The following is a 22136-nucleotide window of genomic DNA, read 5'->3' on the forward strand; positions in this document are numbered from 1 at the left end:
TGTAACACAACTCTAAGTGAGGTTTAAATCTGAAAGTGCACCATGTTTAAAACAATTGATTCTCAAAAAAAAAAAAAAGAGTCGACTCGACGTCCCATCATAGCCTCCCAATTATCCTCATCCACTGAAATGGCTCTATCACTGTCTCTCCACTCCAGCTAGTGTCTGGTGGGAAACTGGCGCCGTTGTTCTGTGTATTGTTCATCCAAGTGGATGCTGCACACTGGTGGTGTGTGGAGAGACCCCCCCCCCCCCCCCCCAAAAAAAAAAAAAAACACTATATACACTCACCGGCCACTTTATTAGGTACATCTGTCCAACTGCTTGTTAACGCAAATTTCTAATCAGCCAATCACATGGCAGCAACTTAATGGGGAATAAAGGGGATTTAAGTGACTTTGAATATGGCATGATTGTTGGTGCCAGACGGGCTGGTCTGAGTATTTCAGAAACTGCTAATCTACTGGGATTTTCAGTCACAACCATCTCTAGGGTTTACAGAGAATGGTCCGACAAAGAGGAAATATCCAGTGAGCGGCAGTTCTGTGGGTGCAAATGCCTTGTTGATGCCAGAGGTCAGAGGAGAATGGCCAGACTGGTTCCAGCTGATAGAAAGGCAACAGTAACTCAAATAAGCACTCGTTACAACCGAGGTCTGCAGAAGAGCATCTCTGAACACACAACACGTCCAACCTTGAGGCGGATGGGCTACAGCAGCAGAAGATCACACCGGGTGCCGCTCCTGTTAGCTAAGAACAGGAAACTGAGGCTACAATTCACACAGGCTCACCAAAACTGGACAAGAGAAGATTGGAGAAACGTCGCCGGGTCTGATGAGTCTCCATTTCTGCTGACACATTCAGATGCTCGACTCAGAATTTGGCGTGAACAACATGAATGCATGGATCCATCCTGCCTTGTATCAACGGTTCAGGCTGGTGGTGGTGGTGTAATGGTGTGGGGGAGATTTTCTTGGCACACTTTGTCCCCATTAGTACCAATTGAGCATCGTGTCAACACCACAGCCTACCTGAGTATTGTTGCTGACCATGTCCATCCCTTTATGGCCACAGTGTCTCCATCTTCTGATGGCTACTTCCAGCAGGATAACACACCATGTCATAAAGAGTGAATCATCTCAGACTGGTTTCTTAAACATGACAATGAGTTTACTGTACTCAAATGGCCTCCACAGTCACCAGAGCTCAATCCAACAGAGCAACTGCATGATGCTATTATGTCAATACAGAGCAAAATCTGGAATATTTCCAGTACCTTGTTGCATCTATGCCACGTAGAATTAAGGCAGTTCTGAAGGCAAAAAGGGGGTCCAACCTGGTACTAGTAAGGTGTATGTAATAAAGTGGCCGGTGAATGTAAATACACGTTACATTACAATACAGTCGATTATATGAATAGCTTTGAGTTCAAATCTTTAGCCATTTCGTATTTATGTGGACACAAAATATGGCCAAATATGAAGTGTCGGACCCGGTAAAACTTTAACCTTCCCTTCTCTTCAAACACTAGTAAGTTGCGGGGGAGGGGATAGATCATGACTGAGGACGAGAGATCACTGTAAGATGGATAGAGATTTTTTATTTACTGGTGTTATTTGTAATTGCATGTGCTTTCTTAAATTACAGCGCGTTAATCTCTCTCGGCCACCATAGAGATGAATCATTTCTTCTTCTTCCTGTTTTACAGTGGTTGACAACAATATTTTTGGTGCGTTACTGCCACCTCTCGCTCTCGGTCGGTGACGTCGCCACCCAAATAGGCTAACACAAGATGCTTGATGGGAAGATGACTGAGGGAGTAGGATTCCTCCTGACCATACCTCAAGAAGTACATGTTAAGATGTAATCGCGTCAATTCTGATGCTGTAATCAAAAAATACTTCAGCAATTTATAGTAAGTACTTTAATGTTTTTGATCTACATAATAGTGAAGTGCTCAAATTCTTCATTTGTTGTGGTATTTTTTATTATCTATATATATATATATATAATGCTTATTCCTAAATATTTTCCTTTTACTATAAATTACTATATTATTTTAAATGTGTAACACCTGGATTTATTGGATTTTTTGTGTTTGCTGTTATATACTATAATTAGTTTCTGTTTAATACAGCATATTATTATTTACAGTAAATAATTGCACTGAAAAATTCTGGCTCATATGATTCATTGACAGCTTTATTGATCACTAAGATATGAGTGACTCTGATTATGTTGCTTCGATTTAAAAATTAAAATTGCCAAGTTGCTTTTAGATTAGCTTGCTACATTTCCCAGAGGGTAGCTTTTAGGGCGTACTCACACTATGCTATCTGAACCGTGCCCAGGCCCGTTTCCCAGATCGTTTGAGAAGTGTGAGTGCTCTGAATCGGGCTCAGGCATGCTTCACTTGGCTGGCGCTGGCCCGGTTGGAAGAGGTGTGCCAGAGCCCGGTTCACTTGGGCTTTGGTGCGGTACGCTTGTGTGTGAGTGCAAAATGCGCCAAAGCCCGAAACAGAAAGCGAGACGTGACTTTTAAGGGACTGTTTCATATGTGTTCAATGAACGCAAACTGTCGTAGTTTATTAAAGTCGCAAACCTCTCACTGGACGAAAGCTCCGCACCTTCAGCAAACCTCCTAATTCCTGCAGCACGAGGACTTGTTTATTGTTTATGAGCGTCAAAAGTAGCTGATCTGTTCGGCAAAATATTTGACTGCGTGTCACTGCATATCAAATGACTTACGACAATATAACTGAAGAAATCTCCACTGTGCTAAGCGAGAGCGCCTCTGACCAGCGCATTATCGATGACGTAAGCGTGCCCAGGCGCGATTGTAATGTGAATGCAGGCCGTCGGGGGAGACAGGAGGGGGACAAGCGTGCTTTGTCCCGCTTCAATGCAACTGTACATAGTGTGAGTACGCCCTTAGTGTAGTTAAGCTACATTTTAAATAGAGTAGCTAATAGCTTAGCTCACTACATTTTTCACGTAGCTTGCCCAACACTGTGTATTACGCATATACACAAGAATGATGTTAATATTGGATGCTGACTATTTAAAAGGGTTCTGTTATTTTTGGTGAAACCTCTGCATGAAATTGCTCTTGACAAAGCAATGCAATTATACTGCCAGCTCATCCACCACAGTCATTTGCTTTCCATTCATGAGTGTTATTGATATAATAAACCTCTATGGATACTTGACTCCACTCATATTAGGAGAAGTTATGAAAACATGTGGCTCAATATCTGGATGCTCCATCTTTCAGCTCATTTCCTGACGTTTTCTGTTCGCAAAAGAAACAACGGTTTTGAACTCATCTGACGGTCATTAATGGAAAATTATCACCGACTGAACCGATGAACATTTGGGGAAACAAAATGAATCTGCGATAGAGTAAAACTTCATTTTCTTAGTCCCTTATTTATCAGGGGTCGCCACAGTGGAATGAACCGCTAACTATTCTGGCATATGTTTTACGCAACGGATGCCCTTCCAGCAGCAACCCAGTACTAGGAAACACCTATACACTCTCACATTCACACACACACTCATACACTACGGTCAGTTTAGTTAATCAATTCCCCTATAGCACATGTCTTTAGACTTTCCCGGAGGAAACCCACGCCAACACAGGGAGAACATGCAAACTCCTCACAGAAATGCCAACTGGCCAAGCCGGGACTCGAACCAGTGACCTTCTTGCTGTGAGGTGACAGTGCTAACCACTGAGCCACCTAGAGTAAAACTTTTGTTACGTAAATAATCAAACAAACCAAAATATACTTAATTAAACTGATTAATCATCTAAATTATGTCTATAAGCTGTAATTAAGTTCCTGTTCATCTGAAATATTTCTCCCCCCGAGACGATATTTCCCACAATGCCTTTCTGATCGCTGGAAGGTTGTGACGGACCACAATCCCTTGAGATTTTTGATCATCTGGACACTTTTACACTTAAGGATGCAACCACTGGAGATGAGAAGCCATGATTTAATTAAACGCATTTGATTAATTGACGAGTTTAATTAACAGTGCTTCCGTTGACATCATATGCGGCTTCCCGAGAAAAATATAGCTTGCTTAAAAAAAAATGACCTTGACCTCCAGGCTCACCATATAGGAGAAACTAATCTAAGCTAACAAATTGTATCTGCCTGACAATATCCCAAGCTATTCTGTAGACCAGGACTGCAGCTTATTTGTGAAAACATTCATTGAATTTTTTTTCCCTTCCTGGAATCCTGTCTCATCACATTTAGCTCCTGTTTAAAGAAAAAATAGCCTTGTCTTGACTTCTCTTTTTAATCTAGATTGTGTCATGCAGGACACATATAGGCTCATTGTATCGTATTGTCCATGTGTACACACCAGTCATAGAGGCACCAACAGAGACCAGCTAGAGTCAAAAGTGTCTCATTTAACAAAGATCTTCCCTTACCATCATCCTGATGCACTCTGACAAGCCTATCTGACGGATTTCACTGCAAATCCCAAAGTGTTTGTCTCTTCATTTCACATAGTCTCAGCTTCAGACAGCAGAACGCAGAAACGCTGAGAGCTGATCCAGTTTTCATCTGGCTTTAGGAAGCATTTCCAAGTGTGCGGTGACTGGAATAGAAACCAGAAGTGGGAGATTTCACAGAATCATTTGGATGAATATTCTTGTGCCGCTGCTCCTCCACATGTAGAGAAGTCAGCTGAGGTGGCTCGGGCATCTGTTTCGGATGCCTCCTGGACGCCTACTTATGGAGGTGTTCCAGGCATGTCCCACCTGGAGGAGGCCTCGAGGAAGACCCAAGACAGGCTAGAGAGACTATGTCTCTTGGCTGGCCTGGGAACACCTCGGGATCCCCCCAGAGGAGCTAAAGGTAGTGTTCCAGGCATGTCCCACCTGGAGAAGGTCTCGAGGAAAACCTAAGACACGCTAGAGAGACTATGTCTCTTGGCTGGTCTGGAAACACCTTGGGATCCCCGGAGGAGCTTAAGGTAGTGTCTGGGGAGAGGGAAGTCTGGGGGTCTCTCCTGAGACTGCTGTCCCTGCGACCCGGCCCCGGAAAAGCGAATGAAAATGAATGAGTGAAATATTCTTGTGCCCAAAAATATCATTATATTAAACCCCAAAGCTAATGTAGAACCAATTCAAGCTTCAATTTCTTAATTTTATCAGGTCAGTCTAACTCTTTCTGCTGGTGAAGACTTAGTCTCATCCGAAACGGATGCCCGAGCCACCTCAGCTGACTTCTCATGATGTGAAGGTGCAGCGGCTCTACTCCGAGCTCCACTCGGGTGACAGAGCTCCTCAACCTACAGAAGGGGCGCCCAAACTCGGTCCTGGAGTGCCGGTGTCCTGCAAAGTTTAGATCCAACCTAATCAGACACACTTGGCCTAGCTAATCAAGGCTTTCAAGAAACATTCATGCAGGTGTGTCGAGGCAAGTTGGCAGGACAAAGTCTGCAGGACAGAGGCAAAAGTCTGCAGGACAGGACGCCGGCCCTCCAGGACCAAGCTTGGGCACCCCTGCCCTACAGTATCTAAAAGGGTACGCCCTGGCACCCTGCGAAAGAAACTCATTTCGGCCGCTTGTATCCAAGATCTTGTCCTTTCGGTCTTGACCCAAAGCTCAAGACCATAGGTGAGAGTAGGAACGTAGATTGACCGGTAAATCGAGAGCTTTGCATTTCGGCTCAACTTCTTCTACACCGACTGCATTACTGCTTCCGCTTCACCGATCCACCTGTCAATCTCATGCTCCATCCTTCTTTCACTCGTGAACAAAACCCCAAGAAACTTGGACTCCTCCACCTGGGGTAAGGACTCTCCTACAACCTGGAGGTAAAAAAAATCTTGTTCTTATTTGTCCATTTCACTTTTAGCATGTGTATTAATTACTGCAGTTTTACTTTAAACGTTCTATTGTCAACTAAAATTATTGTAAGACAAATTGCTTGTGGGGTTCATTATTTTTAATCGTCTTACATATGTTGAATGAATAATTGTAAACGTTATTGCCCCATTACTGGTTTCCATTTGATGTTGTTGTTTCAAGGAGAATTCAAGGAGAACAGAACAACATTATTTTAGATTTGTTTTCTCCTGGTGTCTGTGGTTTTGCTATGCTGAATCCTCGGTTCATATTGAATCAGTATTAGCAGCTTTCGTATCTAATATTAGAGGCCTCTTAGTTTGCCCGAGGGCTTTAAACATGCTGAAATGGGCGGAAATGTTACAAAGAATTGGTATGTGCATAATGCCCTTTTACAAGCAAAAGCCTTTCCATGAGTAATGGGAAATGCATGAATATTATTATGACCACATTTTGACATTTTATTTTGACAACAGTTATATGCTTTCTCTGTATATAAATGTACTTTGGCAAATTTAATATGATGCATACCCTAAAATGAGACAAATCTTTGACTTATTTGACATAATTATATCTTAAGTTAGCACTGTATTTATGCATTTAGCATTGTTGTTACCTTATATAAATAAATAATGTGTTTTTGCTAATTTTCATATTTCTTACTCAACCTTTGCTTACAGCTTTTAGGTTGATAGTTTCATTTTGACCAGATTCTGGATCATCTGGAAAGGCTTACATGATATACTAATGGTGTACCTCAGGGTTCGGGATTTGGCCCCTTTGTCATCTTAATATACAAAACATTAGAGAAGATACTTTTGTCATTAGGCAATCAATGGTGTACCTCAGGGTTCTGTATTGGCCCCTTCGTCATCTTAATATACATACCATCTTTGAGGAGTTACCATTTAACCTGCTACATCTACTAGCTATATTCCGACACGCTGTGCTAAATAACACGGAACCATATGTTTACTAATATGCACATTCATTTAGACTTTCTTTGCGCTCATAATTCATCAGATTGTGAACATCTCTGTAGGTGTCATGACAGAAAAACCGACACAGATCCATTTATGCAGCAAGCCATTGTCTATTAATTATGCATTTCCATCTGTTACGACCTCAGTAACTTGCCAGTAAACAATACAATCTGTATAGTTCCATTATATGAAGGTCAGCTTTTTTCTGTGCATCTGTATTAACCATAAGATTTGTTATGTACAAGACATCAACACAAAAAAGCCTTCTAAAATGATCGGTTGTTTTGAAATCCATGCAATTAACATTCATTTCTTTTTGGTTTCCTACAATGTGCTTTTTAAAAAATGAGTCCAAATCATTGTGATTGTGGACAGCATTGATAAATGAAAACAATAAAAAGCAGCTGAGCCATTAAACAGACATTTCTATGCAGATTCAAAAGACAAAATGGGTGATTATAGAGACTGAGCATTACATTTGCAATGCATGATTTTAAAAAATGTATAAGCCGAAACAACAAACAGTCCATTGTCAATATTACAGAAATCATCCACATCCACAAACAACACTGCATTTAAATGATCTTCATCTTATTTGCAAAGCCAGTTGTTTCTAACCAAAGAACTAGTTTAGCTTATTCTAATGTATGTTAATTACCACCAAATAGCTATCAGTGTGCCACAGACACACCGTTTATAATTCTTATTTATTCCCTAACCTCATTAGCAAGCAACCTTTTAATTAATGACCTTTAACTGTTTTCTTATCAGTGTCATTGGAATTCACTGGCCTGTATATTCATGACAGAAGAAAACGCCAAAGATCTGCACTCAAATGAACAACGACAGACATTACATGACTAAAGGTACAGTATGAGGACACACAACTATAATTAAACGTTTGGTTGTTGCCTTCTAATCCCAGAAGAGATTCAAGTTAATTTCATGGCTTTCAATTCCAGATAGTTGATATTGTGGACGTACACAAATGTTCATTTGCAAAATTAGATGTTCCCATGACCACATGAACTTAAAAGAGGTGCTCCTCCTAATATTATTATTATTATTATTATTTGTCCTCTTCCTGATTTCCCAACCTCCCCTCACCTCCTCACTATCAACTATAATAGTATTAATTTTACTTTTGTTATCTCCTCATTATCGTTATGATAAGCATTTCTACCATTGTCATGATTCAGGTTGCTGTAGTTGTTATAGTAGTTGTAGAAGTAGTAGTAGTAGTAGTAGTAGTAGTAGTAGTCATTGTAGTGGTAACGGTTGTAGTTGTAGTTGGGATTATTGAAGTTGTAGAAGTTTCTTTAGTAGATGTCATTGGTGTAGTGGTATCAGGAGTAGTAAAGGTGTTGTTGTTGTTGTAGTAGTAGTCGTTGTCGGTGTAGTTGAATCAGAAGTAGTAGGTGTTGTCGATGTAGAAGTTGTAGTAGCAGTAGTAGTAGTAGTAGAAGACGTTGTAGTTGTAGTATTATGAGTAGTAGTAGATATTGCTGTAGTAGACGCTGTAGTACTATCAGTAGTAGTAGTCAGTGTTGTAGTAGTATCAGTTGTAGTAATATCAGTAGTAGTAGATATTGTTGTAGTAGACGCTGTAGTAGTATCAGTAGTAGTAGTCATTGTTGTAGTAGTATCAGTAGTAGTAATATCAGTAGTAGTAGATATTGTTGTAGTAGACGCTGTAGTAGTAGTCATTGTTGTAGTAGTATCAGTAGTAGTAGATATTGTTGTAGTAGATGCTGTAGTAGTATCAGTAATAGTAGTCATTGTTGTAGTAGTATCAGTTGTAGTAATATCAGTAGTAGTAGATAGTGTTGTAGTAAACGCTGTAGTAGTATTAGTAGTAGTAGTCATTGTTGTAGTAGGATCAGTAGTAGTAGATATTGTTGTAGTAGACGCTGTAGTAGTATCAGTAGTAGTAGTCATTGTTGTAGTAGTATCAGTTGTAGTAATATCAGTAGTAGTAGATATTGTTGTAGTAGACGCTGTAGTAGTATCAGTAGTAGTAGTCATTGTTGTAGTAGTATGAGTATTAGTAGTAGTTGTGTTTGTGGCTGTAGTAGCAGCAGTAGTTGTAATATTAGTAACTTTCTGTAGTAGTAGTTGGTGTAGTACTTGTGATTTATTATTATTGTTGTTGTCAGTTATTATTACTGTTGTTCTTTCTTTCTTTTTACTTTCTTTATTACTATCATACATTACAAGCATTGTTGTCACTCCTTACCACTGACTGCTTTCTTTTTGTTTTATTTATATCTGTGATACTTGCTTCATTTATTGACTGTTATTGTCCCTTATGTATGTACTCTGAGCTGTCCACCAAGTTACCTTTACATACACGCACCTGCCAGTACCTGACTATATTGTTGTTTTTGTTCCAGCCCTCCAAAGACGTCAAAAATAAATTTAGTTCAGTCGAAAAATGGCCGCTATGGTTGTGAAGTGACGTGCGTTTGTTCAATACAGCGCGAGCTGCAGTTGAAGGCTGCGCAGAGCGTGAGTCACCATAAGCAAGTGGCGCGGGCAACCGAAAACATTTGTTTGCATTTGTAGAAAAGGCCTGTACAATGCACTGATATCGTTATTAGCGATGCAACGATTGGCCGATTTTACTATTAACTGCGCTTTAATTCATCACGGTTAGTTAATCGTGAAGGCTTCTCTAAGTCGTATTTCTGTTGAACGAAATGAACCTGCTGCAATTAATCAAAGTTATGCCAAGTTGCCATCTGTGTGCTAGTTTAAATTTCCGAGCTTGTACACCAAGGCTAATACGCACGCACACCGGATTAACTATAGCAGCGGGCCGTTCCCATATCACATCATTTCCGCGTGTAGGTTTGTTATTTCGAATGTAAGAATATATGCCAATATGCGCATACAATCGGAGCAACGCGCTCCGGGCGCACGCAGTATAAAACATCTCACGCCATAGCGGTGGAGTTATGCGTTACTTTCAGTGCAATGTAAACCAAAGATATGTTAGACGAATTATTATTAAAATCATTATGTATGTATGAACGCAGATGATAACAACAGTTCATCTATATAGCTACTCAGCTAATATAAAGCTTAAATTTACGTTTAGACGTGATAACCCTGAAACCATGATTATTCTTCAGGGCATATGATCATACAACCAAAATCTATTCATTGTTGCATCCATAATTGTTGTGCAGTTCGAAACATAACGCATGAATGTGTCTGAATGTAGAAGAAGCCTACTTAAGCGCTGCTTTTGTTGTGCTCTGAAATACAACAATTGAATATGTTTGTAAAAAAAGCCTATCGTACAATGCACTGATATTATGTAGTTTCAAAATACAATATATTAACATTTTAATGTAGAAAAAGCCAACGTGGGTGCCTTAAGAAGCAAAAATACAACATATGGGCTCTTATATTGCTGTTGTGTCATCCTTAGGGCTAGACGGAATCTGCAGAGAATTTTGGTAATAATCTGTGCATTTCTGCGGAATTATTTAGGGAGTATTGCCAAAACCTTAATATATTAAATAAAAAGTAATACCTTTTAAACTTTTACTTAATGTTTAAAACGCAAATCCAATTAGATTCACTTTATTTGGTAAACAAAGCACGTCTCTCATATAATATCTCTACTGAAAGACAGAAAATATTACTGTACAAACTGCACTGTACATAAATCAGATGAGCATTTTCATATTAGTCAATAATATTACTGTAATTCATTTAAAAACTGAATAAATATACATTTACACACATTTACTCAAGTAAATAAACAGAATTAATGATGGGCTAAAAATCTCTGGAATTCTGCTGAAAATCTGTGGAATTCTGCGCGCACAGATTCCGTGTGGGCCGAGTCATCAATCATATTGCAAGTCATCACTCATCCAGCCCTTTGTTCGAGATGCTTTTCACGAACTGGCCCCCATGACAAACTAATTAAATAGCTGGTGTCCACCATGCTTTTGGTGTTTGGCCCCATCGCCTTCTGAATATACACAACGTATCAGAGGATAACTCTTTGTATAACATAAACCAACCAATGGCAACCCAGGCTCATTATCCATTATCCATATGACTCATGTATGCATTACTGGGGATCGCGAAATACAACCTAGGAGGTACGTTTTTTTTTTTTTGCAGTTTTTGTTTTTGCGAATCTACTAGAGGCCACTGTGTACGCTTTTTGAGATCTCAAATTTCTCTTGCGAGGGTCTTTCATGTCTGCTCTTCTCTCGTAAATCCACCAGAGGCCGCTGTCGACTGACTGAGTGACTGATCATCCCCACCCACCCCCTTCACTAAACCCATCCGATAGTGTTCTCAAAAGCACCAATTGACCTGATCACCCCCCTCGCTAAACTCAACCGACAGTGTTTTTTAAAGCGACCATCACTACTGCCATGTGAAAGACAGCGTCGATCTTAGTTTGGTTTGAACACGAGCAGAGGCGAGCAGCTGTAGTAGTGAAAAGTGAAAGTACCCGTCCCCAACACGTCAGTACCAAACCTGGTTGAAACCATGGTTGAAACCCAGACAGGCAGTCAGGCAGTGTAACACAGAGAGTGGACAAAAGCGCATCAAATGATCTGTAATTAAAAGGGAAAAAAAGAAAAATAGAATAAATATATATATTTATATTAGACACACATCTGATGCTTGTATTTGCAGCAGCTTCACGTCCACAACTTCACACATTGGTTTAAATACGGCTTTACAGTCTCCTTGTTCAGTCCTTTACTTCCACTGTATCTGTTCAGTTGAGGGAACGCAACCAATCCCGTGACGTCAGACACAGCGATATTCCAAGACGGCAGCACCCTAGCTCTAAAATCTATAGTAAAACATGCCGTCTTCTTCTAAATGGTTACATTTATCGAGTTTTTTTCGGGGTTTTCCCCTTTAATGTATAGGACAGTAGAGAGTATTGACAGGAAAGTGTGGGGAGTAGAGAGAGGGGAAGGATCGGCATAGGACCACAAGGCAGGAATCGAACTCAGGTCACCGTGAGCACCAGAGTGCATGCGTCAACGCACTAACCACTACACCACTTGGAACGAAACATTAATCAAGTTTGATTAATTTATGTTCATTAAAGTGGAATCCAATGTACAAAATAATGTAAACTTGACCGAGTGCTTCATTTCCCCTTTAAATCTTGAAAACGGGGTAAATTAGGTGCCCTCGACTTGTGCATTACATTCCTAGTCTGATATATGTGACACACACGTGTTGCTGCCTTGGCCGAACGGTGATCATTTAATCGCATGCATTACGTGTCTCCAGCCGCATATCTCATCAGTATTTAATTGAGGAGGTCACATCTCTGTGATTTGCCAGTTCCATGGTGTGTCGCTTCAGAGAAATGAAAAAATAATAGAATTTAATTAAAACATAATTAACAAATAGCAGGAAGTCCTGTTAGACCATAGTTGGTTTTCAGCGTTCGCAGTCAGAAAGGAAGTCGCCATCAAAATGCCCACCATGGAAGGCAGACGAAATGTCTTAAATGGCTTCCACACTGTGTAAAATCTTGATGGTTCTGTGGGTCTCGTCTATCAAATCTGAGCTTTAATCTGTATTCTCTATTGGATTTAAGTCAGGTGATTGGCTGGGCCAGTCTACAGCTTGATTTTCTTTCTCTGAAAGCATCTGAGAGTCTCCTTGGCTGTGTTTTGGATCATTGTCTTGCTGAAATGTCCACCCTGGGTTCATCTTCATCCTCCTGCTAATGTAGATGTTGGACTGAAGCAGCTGATATTCATTTACACTGAGGAAGGGCAGAGGGTTGCTGAAGAACTACTGAGAGATTTCAGCTGCTGTCTGGGCTTTCACTGCCTTTCAACACCTCCCTTTCTTCATGTGTTCACTACTTTTTCCCTGTGTCATTTAATTTGATTACACATGACTTAATTTGCAAACTATTATATTTGTTTTCTTTCCATATATGGGTTTCTTTGGTTGTTACCAACATCTGGTGAAAATTTCAGGTCAACGGCACCTTTAGAAATATGTGTTGGATTCGAAAAACGGTGACGTGTTCAATACTTATTTCCCTCACTATATATTTTTTCTTATTATTCTCTTTCACTATATATACAGATTTCTTTGCTAGACAGATCTGTGCACAGTGACTTAGAACCGGAACATAGGGTATTTTCACTCAGGCTGCTCTGTAGTCTTTTGAACCTAGAGTGATAAAAAGATCAAAATTAACACCAGTCACGGTTAATTAGAAGTGATATATTTAAGAATTTTTACAGAAGCTACTTCTATCATTATTCATGCATATAAAGACTTTCACATTCACACCTTGCTTTTTTTTTTTTACACGTGCGTCTTCAAAATCATTAGTCTCCATAACAACTTGCATATCTGTTTCTATTTATCTAATTGCTCAGACAAGGAATTCATCTACACTTCAGGTTTGATCACAGTTGGCTTTGAGAAATTGCTTCCCGCAATTACAGGCAACATGATAGTGCTGATAGGTCTGCCATCATTGCTGATCATGCTGTCAGTTCTGCTGCAAAGTATTTCACACGTTTGAGTCTATGTGGGTTTAGCTACAAACAAATGCATGAATTGTTGAAATGTATACACTGAAAGCAATGCAACTACATACATCTTTGCAATTCCACTTTCTCTCAGTCACATACATGTGAATCAGTCAGTGAGGTACATCAAAGTTCGGTATTTAGCCTCCTTGTTTTGTTAATGATCAAAAAAATCTTGAAAAAGACCACATTAACAAATCAGTGGATTACCAATGGTGTAAAATAAAAACGGATTACAGAAGAAAGAAGAAGAATGTGCCTAAAAAATGAAAAAGGTCACGTTAACAAACCAATGGTGTACCTCAGAGTTCAGTATTTCCCCCTTTACCCGACAGGGGTGTAAAACCAAAAATTTACTATAACATTAACAAACCAGTGGTGTACCTCAGGGTTCAGTATTTGGCCCCTTCACTTCCAATAGTGTAAAACAAAAATGGACTCTAACATTAACAAACCAGTGGTGTACCTCATTGTTCAGTATTTTCCCCTACACTTTCCAAAGGTGTAAAACCAAAATAAACTGTAACATTAACAAACCAGTGGTCTACCTCAGGGTTCAGTATTTGGCCCCTTCTCCTTCCAATGGTGTAAAAAAATGGACTATAACATTAACAAACCAGTTCAGTATATGACCCCTTCACCTTCCAATGGTGTCAACAAAAATGGACTATAACATTAACAAACCAGTGGTGTACCTCAGAGTTCAGTATTTGGCCCCTTCTCCTGCCAATGATGTCAAAAAATGGACTATAACATTAACAAACCAGTGGTGTACCTCAGGGTTCAGTATTCGGCCCCTACACTTTCCAGTGGTGTAAAACAAAAATGGACTATAACATTAACAAACCAGTGGTGTACCTTAGGGTTCGGTATTTGGCCCCTTCACTTCCAATAGTGTAAAACAAAAATGGACTATAACATTAACAAACCAGTGGTGTACCTCAGGGTTCAGTATTCGGCCCCTACACTTTCCAAAGGTGTAAAACCAAAATAAACTATAACATTAACAAACCAGTGGTCTACCTCAGGTTCAGTATATGGCCCCTTCACCTTCCAATGGTGTCAACAAAAATGGACTATAACATTAACAAACCAGTGGTGTACCTCAGGGTTCAGTATTTGGCCCCTTCTCCTGCCAATGGTGTCAAAAAATGGACTATAACATTAACAAACCAGTGGTGTACCTCAGGGTTCAGTATTCAGCCCCTACACTTTCCAGTGGTGTAAAACTAAAATGGACTATAACATTAACAAACCAGTGGTGTACCTCAGGGTTCAGTATTCAGCCCCTACACTTTCCAGTGGTGTAAAACTAAAATGGACTATAACATTAACAAACCAGTGGTGTACCTCAGGGTTCAGTATTTTCCCCTACACTTTCCAAAGGTGTAAAACCAAAATAAACTGTAACATTAACAAACCAGTGGTGTACCTCAGGGTTCAGTATTTGGCCCTTCTCCTTCCAATGGTGTAAAAAAAAATGGACTATAACATTAACAAACCAGTGGTGTACCTCAGGGTTCAGTATTCGGCCCCTACACTTTCCAGTGGTGTAAAACAAAAATGGACTAAAACATTAACAACCAGTGGTGTACCTCAGGGTTCAGGATTTGGCCCCTTCACCTTCCAATGGTGTGAAGCAAAAATTGTCTATAAAAGAAAGAAATACAAAAGCCAATACATGTGTGTGTTCTTCCTTCTTCTTTGTTTCCTTTTTCGTGGATTCTGTATGCCAAAATAATGATATAATACTTATTATTCATTCCTTCAGGCCTTAATGATAGATTCCTAGCAGTTCAAATCTTTACACAATTTCATTCATCACGGCTAATGCAGTGTGAGTTTTTGAGTTTGGCAAAAAAAAAACTTTAACTTTTTTCTGTCAGAAACTATTTGCTTCATGACTTCATCACCAGAGGAGGATGGCAGCACTCAACATCCTGTCATTTCGATGGTCTCATTTCAAAGACATGGGTGGAGGGCAGGTCAACTTTGCCTCAAATCTTGGCGGAACGATCAAGCCAAGCAGCGAACTTTACATGACTATACAATGCAGATCATGAAACATAATGATAGTTCAGGAGGATTACATTATTCTTCAGGTATTGCTAATGCGCTCCCTTGAAAGTTTTAAAGTGGACGTTCTTAGATTCCCACTTTCTAGCATTGTCTTCAAATCAAAGGGTAGGAAACGCTGTAATTTTGCCAGTAAGAGGTCATTCACACTGAACACATCTTTGGCTTGCATTGTGCTGCCCTTCAGCGTAAGTGATGCCCGGGATCTCGCACTTTCTGTGTGAATAACCCCTGATTGAGGCGATTGAATGGAGTGTAATCTATTCATATCAAGTTTTCGTTTTATAATTGTCTTATGTGTTTTCCTTTCTTTTCTTATGCTAATACATTACTGAAAAAAATGTAAGGAGACACGATTAATAACATTTGATTGAGGGTGTTGCGGCTGTTGCCTGCTTGTGTGTGTGTGTCATGATGTAGCTCACTGTTTGTTTCCTGGAGTCTGGCAGGTCCACCTCTGCGCACATGCAGCGAGTTGCGCTACTGCAAATTGGCTATAAATATGGACCGACGTTGAACGGTAAGACTTGTTTAAGTCTCACTTTATTATGGTTTGTTATTTGTTGGGTTAGTCTTAAGTTAGTACGTTGGAGAACGTGAGTTTTGATTCTTTATTCATTCTTGCTTAGTTATGACATGTGATTTGTTTGATTGTTTTGTTGTAGTAAATTTACTAGTTTAGACGAAACTGGATTCATATATCATCTTCATGTTGCGTTCCCTTGTGGATTAAATTTCTTTTTTTATAAAAGGGTTCGTAACATAAATTGGGGGCTTGCAGCAACACTCACACTTTCCAATTCAAGCTGTTTCCGTGTTCTACTTTGCCGGCATTTAACCAACAGCAACAAAGTGATGTCATCATGCCACATGCTTTGCTATTTCTGTGTGGTCAAGAAAGATGTCTAACTCTGTACTACCGCATAACTGTAGATGAGTTCAAAAAAAAAAAAAAAAAAAAAAAAAAAAAATATATATATATATATATATATATATATATATATATATATATATATATATATATATATATATATATATATATATATATATACACACAGTTGAAGTCAGAATTATTAGCCCCCCTGTTTATTTTTTTCCTCAATTTCTGTTTAGCGGAGAGCAGATTTTTTTCAGCACATTTCTAACCATAATAGTTTTAATAACTCATTTCTAATAACTGATTTATTTTATATTTGTCATGATGACAGTAAATAATATTAGACTAGATATTCTTCAAGAAACTTCTATACAGCTTGAAGTGACATTTAAAGGCTTAACTAGGTTAATTAGGTTAACTAGGCAGGTTAGGGTAATTAGGCAGGTTATTGTATAATGATGGTTTGTTCTGTAGACTATCAAAAAAAAAATATTAGCTTAAAGGGGCTAATAATATTGACCTTAAAATGGCTTTTAAAAAATTAAAAACTGCTTTTATTCTAGCCGAAATAAAACAATTAAGACTTTCTCCAGAAGAAAAAATATTATCAGACATACTGTGAACATTTCCTTGCTCTGTTAAACATAATTTGGGAAATTATGAAAAGAAAGAAAATTCAAAGGGGGCTAATAATTCTGACTTCAACGTTATATATACATATATATTCAAGTCTTGATCGGGAGGTAACGTCCAATTCTGATCGAGTCTGAAACCGTGTGATCGGGCCTAATTTCTGATCACATGATCGGATCTGGACATCCCTAGTAAATATTGCGATAAGCTAATATGTTGCATGCAGAGGGACACGTGTTGGTTCACAAACAACAAAATGTTTTATTTCATGTGTATAGTCTGTAATTCATTCATTCATTCATTCATTTTCATCCGCTTTTCCGGGGCAGGTTGTGGGGGCAGCAGTCTTAGGAGAGAACCCCAGACACTTTCTCCAGCTCCTCCAGGGGGAACCTGAGGCGTTCCTAGACCAGCCGAAAGACATAGTCCCTCCAGCGTGTCTTGGGTCTTCCCCGAGGCCTCCTCCCGGTGGGACATGTTTGGAACACCTCCCTAGGTAGGCGTCCAGGAGGCATCCGAAACAGATGCCTGAGCCACCTCAGCTGACTTCTTTAGATGTGGAGGAGCGGTTCTACTCCGAGCTCCTCTCCGGATAAAACGGGTATTTTATTCAAAGCAGCATTCACGAACGCGGATTTAACTTCGAAAACATGGCATGATGGTGTTGCATGTGATTTATTTTATTTTTTAAATGTTTTTAATTACTTTTGATGTGCTAAAATATTAGTTAAACTTTAGAAAAATGTAAGCATATTCATAATAAAACATGAAAACATAATAAAGTTTTAAATAAAAACATAAATTATGTCTAACAGATCGGAAAATTAAAGATATCAATGATCTATAATTTCATTATTTAATGCATAAAGCAGGCTAGCTCATTCATAAAGTGTGTTTAATTGATCTGGAACTGTTAATTAGATTTCTTTTCTTGTAAACTATAAAATTTCCTCGTGAAGAGGGCCTAAATTACTTTTTACATAATTTAATTTTTCACAATCTAAACTAGGAGTCGATAAGAATCTAAATTGATTAGAGGATTCGATAAAATTCTAACGATACCCAACCCTGATCTCAAAACATTTTTCCAAAGGTTTGTCACACAAACGGTGCATCTTAAACAGGACATACCGCCCTCCGAAGGGCACCTCAGAGTGAAAACAAACATGAAAGCCATACTGAAGTGTGGCTTCAAACTGAAGTGCTCAAAACGGGTCACTTCGAAGGGCCCTTTGGAATGGAGGATTTTAAAGGACACCCATGATCCTTTGCGCAGAGAAGTTATTTGATGTCACACAGACAGACAACTGGAGGCTCAGGGTTTGACTTTCCCTATAAAAATGTATGTTTGGTATATTTCCATTGGCAACTGTAATATTTAGAAATAAATGTATAAATAAAAACATAGAGTATCAATAAAGTCAGTATAAAATCAATTAAAACTTCTTATTATACAGCGCATCTGGACAGTGCTGACAGAGTGTGTCTGCTTCCCGAACTGTGCTAGGAAGGCTGTTCCAGAGTTTAGGTGCCAGATATGAGAAAGATCTACCGCCTTCAGTTGATTCTGATATTCTGGAAATAATCAATTGTCCAGAATTAATTGAGCATAGTGGACTCGATTGGCTATAATACATCAGGAGCTCCCTCAAATACTGGGGAGCTCAGCCGTTCAGGGCTTTGTAGGTAGTCAATAAAATGTTACACTTTATTTAATAGGGAGCCAATGCAATGAAAGAACTGGAGTACTCAAGCAGCTGCATTTTGAACTAGCTGAAGTTAATTAGCCCAGCAGGGCAACCGCCTAGTAACGCATTACAGTAATCTAATCGAGAGGTCATGAAAGCATGAATAAGCTTTTCCGCATCAGACACTGATAGCATATGGTGAAGTTTTCAAACTAGTTTCGAGAGGAGCACGTGATATGATTGACTGCAGCTGGCCACTCATCTACATTCACTAGTTAGCCAATCAGATTAACCCCAACTCACTATAAGTAGCCTAGCTAGAACTACTCTCTTATCTCTGTTTTCCGAAGAAACCCCCCATCCACCCCTTCTCCTCCTTTTTTCTTTTACCACGGGGAGCTCTCGAGAACCACCTGATCTCGTACTCCCCTCATATGCTCTATGGACCAGGCGGGAGCCCTGGGCTCACCTATCTCCGAGCTCAGGGTTCTCTCCTGGGACAGCATGCCAAACTTGCTAACAGTTGTCAAACAATATCTAAGTGTGAACTCTTGAATTGAAGTTTGGCAACATTTTTAAGATGAAAAAATGCAGTTTTACCAGCCTGATCTCACGAGAAAACGTAAGTATTTTACGTTTTGTCAGTTTCGTGGCTAATTCGTACAAATTCGTACGAGTTCAGTCGTGCAAAATTGTATGATTTTAAAAAGGAGGCGTGGCACCTAACCCCACCCCTAAACCCAACCGTCATTGGGGGATGAGTAAATCGTACTAAATTGTACGAATTAGATCGTACGAATTCATACGAATTAGCCACTAAATCAAAAAGTTACGAATTGTCGTGAGATTGTGTTGGTTTTACAGATGCTTGAAATCTGACCATCAAACGACAGGTTGCTATCAAAAATCACCCCCAAATTTTTGACTGAAGATGAGGACTGAACTAACAATCCATCAAGGGTTAGGCAGAGCTCTAGGTTTTTGCGTGTGAGAGAGCCCCAGGCTTAAGGATCTTCTTAACTCAGGGCTCTGTCCCGGGACAGCATGCCAAACAAGCTTTATAATCAATCATCAGCTAAGTGTGAACTCTTGAAACTAAGTGAAGTTTCATAAACTAATTTGGAAAGGAGCACGTGATATGATTGAGCACGACTGGCCACTCATCTGTAATCAGTAATAATCCAATCAGAGTGATCCTAGTTTACTATAAATGGATCATTTTCTCCCTACTGCTCTATCTTCGTTTGGAAGAATCCCCCCTTCCACCCCATCTCCTCCTTTTCTAAAGGGGGAGTTCTCGAGACCTACCTGATCTCGGATCTCCTGATATGCTTATCGGCCGGGCGGAAGCCCTGGGCTCAAATATCTCCGAGCTCAGGGTTCTCTCCTGGGACAGCATGCCAAACCTTCTTTAAACGCCAAGCATATCTAAGCGGGAACCCTTGAGAGTATGATTTTAAATAGTTGAACTATCCTTATATGCGCAAGCGTTCAGTTTTGCATTTCATTTGAACACGCTCGGTTGATTCAGATGATTGGAATCATTAATAAGGATCAGATTTCCTCCACGTTATTTCCCCAAATGCCATTGCGTCTGATAACTTTGCATGCTTTGTCTAAAAGACGCTCGTTATCTTTGAGGATTAAGATCATCAGAGAAACCAGAGGTATGCTTTTCTAGGGAGGTATGGGAGCTCGGTTTAATTAGCTTTGCTTAATTCAATTCAGTCACCCAGTACAATTAAACACAGATGTTCTGAAGATACAATAGCGTGAATGAAATTAGATTAGAAAGTAGATCGCGGATTTGGTGTGTGATGTGAGCAGATGTTTGTGTGACAGGCTGGAAGAGCGCGTTTGCTCGGATAGGGTTAAATGAGACTCGCGATGACACACAGAATAAGGATGAAAAGAGAGAGAGAAAGAGAGAGAGCGCATAACTGTGTTTCTCAGGATAACCAAGGAAACCTTCCTCCTCGTGTGATGAGCTTCTTATCAGTCTTTTAAACAAGACAAGCTGAATCTGCAGGTTTTGTTTTAATATTATTCATGTTTAAGAGGCTGGATCGTGCTCTGTGGTGAACTGTAAGGTAAGCTTGTTCATTTTGTTGAATTTATTATGGGTTTACAGGTGTTTGTGTCAGATATATTGGAGCTAGAATGGAATTTAAAATTCAATTAGGAGGTTTCCTCTTAATGAAATGCTCCGGGGATGGAGTATACATTAGACTTCAGACTGAATGATGTCTGTTCTCGGCTGTGGTTTGAAATGAGAGCTTTTTCATTTTATATTTCTGACACAATTGTTGATTATGCTGAAACATGCACATAACTCTCTCTGTGTTTTTGCTGTTAGCAGTTATTATAGGGGGGGGGGGGGTAAAGTATAGAAAACTGGTGTATTTGAAGAGTTAGTTTACAAAACAGATAACTTCATTAGGTTTCATTAATCTTTTTTTATTGTTTACTAAAGAGTTAATTAGCAAAAAAAACATGATTTATGACAATGAATGCCAACAGAGTTATCTTAATTTGCATACAGCATGTTGGCAGAATGTAACTGTATTTTGTGTAACACCATATTTTGCAGTTCATAATACATATATATACACACACACACTCACTGGCCACTTTATTAGGTACGCCTTACTAGTATCAGGTTGGACCCCATTTTGCCTTCAGAACTGCCTTAATCTTTCATGACATAGATTCAACAAGATACTGGAAATATTCCTCAGTGATTTTGCTCCAAATGCTCCGAATTGCTCCATATTTGTCGGCTGCACATCCATGTTGCAAATATTCCGTTCCACCACATCCCAAAGGTGCTCTATTGGATTGAAATCTGGTGACTGTGGAGGCCATTTGAGTACAGTGAACTCATTGTCATGTTCAAGAAACCAGTCTGAGATGATTGGCGCTTTATGACATGGTGGGTTATCCTGCTGGAAGTAGCCATCAGAAGATGGAGACACTGTGGTCATAAAGGGATGGACATGGTCAGCAACAATACTCAGGTAGGCTGTGGCGTTGACACGATGCTCAATTGGTACTAATAGGCCCAAAGTGTACCAAGAAAATATCCCCCACACCATTACACCACCACCACCAGCCTGAACTGTTGATACAAGGCAGGATGGATCCATGCTTTTATGTTGTTGACGCCAAATTCTGACCCGACCATCTGAATGTTGCAGCAGAAATGGAGACTCATCAGACCAGGCAACGTTTCTCCAATCTTCTATTGTCCAGTTTTGGTGAGCCTGTGTGAATTGTAGCCTCAGTTTCCTGTTCTTAGCTGACAGGAGCGGCACCCGGTGTGGTCTTCTGCTGCTGTAGCCCATCCGCCTCAAGGTTGGACGTGTTGTGTGTTCAGAGATGCTCTTCTGCAGACCTCAGTTGTAGCGAGTGGATATTTGAGTTACTGTTGCCTTTCTATAAGCTGGA

At 39.6% G+C, this 22136-nt stretch overlaps 1 protein-coding gene across 1 annotated transcript in view; it reads left to right on the forward strand.

Annotated features, from left to right (window-relative positions):
* The window catches only part of LOC130215721 (uncharacterized), a 208710-nt gene that overhangs the window by 144315 nt on the left and 42259 nt on the right, over positions 1-22136 (forward strand). The gene's annotated exons all lie outside the window — the stretch shown is intronic.

Source organism: Danio aesculapii, chromosome 22 (genome assembly GCF_903798145.1).
Source record: "Danio aesculapii chromosome 22, fDanAes4.1, whole genome shotgun sequence".
NCBI classification, from domain to species: Eukaryota; Metazoa; Chordata; class Actinopteri; order Cypriniformes; family Danionidae; genus Danio; species Danio aesculapii.